Source organism: Macrobrachium rosenbergii, chromosome 11 (assembly GCF_040412425.1).
Source record: "Macrobrachium rosenbergii isolate ZJJX-2024 chromosome 11, ASM4041242v1, whole genome shotgun sequence".
NCBI lineage: Eukaryota > Metazoa > Arthropoda > Malacostraca > Decapoda > Palaemonidae > Macrobrachium > Macrobrachium rosenbergii.
In genome coordinates, this window is record NC_089751.1 from 30,512,346 (window position 1) to 30,515,360 (window position 3,015).

Consider the following 3,015-nt stretch of genomic DNA (forward strand, 5'->3'; position numbering starts at 1 on the left):
AAATTACTGATATAGGTTTTCAATGTTGATTTTATCGAGGTAATTAACAGTTATATTAATAACTATCATAAATTATGATTAAAATTCACGTAAATTCGGATAAAAAATTTGTTATATGGGATTTATTGTTGCAGGTTAATCATACGTCTAACAATACCTGGAATAAAACCTGGAGTGCTCAGGCGAAAAATTTCCATTACCCTATAAAACACCTGAAGGAAAACCTGATGGAACTGGTAAAAACGAAAATTTCATTAAATTTGTCTGTGTTTGATGTCTGTCACAGGGATAAGGGTTTTATTTTGAGATATAAGCTTCCTGGGGTCGCATAGGGGTTGTTTGCCAAATTTTGTCTGGGTCTGTAAAGCGGTTCGGATTTCTATAGCGCACAAACATACACACATATACACAAACACACACACACACACACACACACACACACACACACACACACACACACACATATATATATATATATATATATATATATATATATATATATATATATATATATATATATATATATATATATATACTGTATTTCATATTACGTATTTCGGTTGGCACTGGGATTGAGTTTACTTTGTTCGACAGGACCTTACAATAGACCATCGAAATAATGTAAACAGAGAAAAAAAAGGACAAATAAATATTGGTAGGTCGCTAAGTGAGGAATCTGCTTCCTAACACTTACTTTATTTACAAGCAAAATGGTAAATCAAAGGTAACAGATCTCACTAAAATTAGAGGTCTTTAAAATTCGAATAGCAATATAATTATACCAGCCCGGAAGGGTGAACTCCTCTTGGCAAATCAGGAACACAGGAGAAACGTCTATTTGGCAAATGACACTGACACCTCTCCTGGAAGTGAAATAACTCCAGATGAGACTAATAATAAGATAATATCTCTCTTAGGACGAGTTGATACACAACTAAAATGGATTGCATTACTCTAATCACTTCTAACAAGGGTAATGGCATTACTCTATGTACTTCTAGCAAGGGGCACTCACTGGCACTGATAATTACACTGATGCAAAGTCAAAGGACATGGGATTGAATAAAATTATAAATTGTGAGAGAGAGGTATTGAGTCAGAGAAAAAGTACACTGCCTTAGAACTAACCCTCGAATCCCAGGACGTACCGTAATTTGCGTCTTTGCGAGGCTTGGATAGAAGATTCTCCAGGTGAGGTAATATGAACTATCTTGTGGCGACGTCTGGCTCAAAGGTCGAAGTTCTCCATGTGTGGGAAATGAATGACTTCCTAGCACGAGGCTCAATACTCAAACAGGCAGAGCCTTTCGCTGACCAGAAAAGAATGACTGGCGACCTCTGTCGTCTTGCCCTTTTTATGGCAGATAATTTGCCAGAGGCATGGCTTGCAGCGACGACCCGAGCATACCTGTAGATTAGAGAGAACATCTTTTGCCAGTAATTTGAAAATACAAAATGGGGGTGAGTTAGTTTTTGGCTTGGCTAGGAGGGAACAGTGGTTATCTTTTCCAGGTGTTTTCCCTGGTGACTCGTTAATCCAACCCTTAGACGGGAGCAACAGAACACTCCCTAAAAATCTCCTGTCACTCCATACACTGTGGGTCTCCCTATCCCCCAAGTCAAATGAAAAATTTTCTGAATTATAAAGAACTAATCGATACAGCGGCGTAAACTCATAAAAGCTTCCCCTTTAAGAAGACATCCCACTCCCTTTCTGGTGTGAAGGTCTGCACTAGTGAGCCGCTGGTATCGATTACATTAATTATCCCCCCTTTTAATGGGTTCTTGCCATGCAAATGACAATAGGCTAAAAGATATAACACTAACTTATCCCCTGAGGAGAAATGAGCTTACTGACTTAAGTAATATCCCTAACACCAGTGTAAGGGGTGTCTGCATTTATTTAAAGTCACTGTCTATGGAATAAAAAGAACTGGCAGTGCTACTGACTCAAGGTCATGAAAAAAAAATATCTAACTGAATTTCACACAGAACTAAGCTAACACAGCACCAAAGTGATAACTAATTACGTGCAGGGAATAAAATAAATTGCAAAAAAGTCATTTAAGCTAGGACCTAATGTACATGGACATGAAATATGTTAACGATACAAGTTTATCAGCATGAGAATATTGAAATACACATCAGTTAGTTGCTCTATGATGCATGCTACACAGATATAATAAAAGAAACACAATTTAATAAAAAAATGCAACAAAATTACAAAATGACTAGGACATTCTCTTCAGCTTGTTGGGCTAAAGAACAGACTTAGCAAAATACAAAATAAATTCTTTCAATACAACAATACTGACTAAAGGTAGGAGACACCCTAGACATCCTTTCTGGATCAGTGGCTAGGCTGTTCTGTTAAGAGGAGGCACTGTTACATCTGTATAATATGAGTGCCATGAGCTCAGTGGCTCTGATTCAATACAAGAAATGGGATTCTAAGGCTATGTGGAATATATACATGGCACTGTGCCAAGGCACCAGGGCCGGGAGAGCACCTATGCTCTGTCATTACTCGAGTTTTGGGTGCTTGACCTTCCAGCTGTAGCACTGGAGGCTTGGCCCCTTGATGCGGGTAGCCTTCCAGTTACTTCTCCTGGGAAGCGCTGGAATTGTAGTTACTGGGTGGAGCCGACTACGTTTCCTCAAGGGAACGATGTGCTTCATCTCCACTAAATTTTTCTCAGGATCAATTGTGGAAATGAGTACTGGCTTTATTGATGGCTCTGACTCTTCTATTTCGCCATTAGCCTGGGATATCTTAGAGGGAACCGGTGGGAACGAATCCTTTGGAGGCGCAGGAGTGCCTTCAGGAATTAAGCAGGGAGTGGCACTGGAGGCTACTACCAGACGGAGTGGGCACTATGCTAGTCACTGCCTTGGCCACTGCAACAACCTCGACAGCGGTAGTGCCAAGAATATGGTCTGAAGTAGTGCCATCCACTTTGGCAGCTGCGGCAACTAGAGTAAGGGTGGTGCCATATATCTCTGCTAGCTGTATAT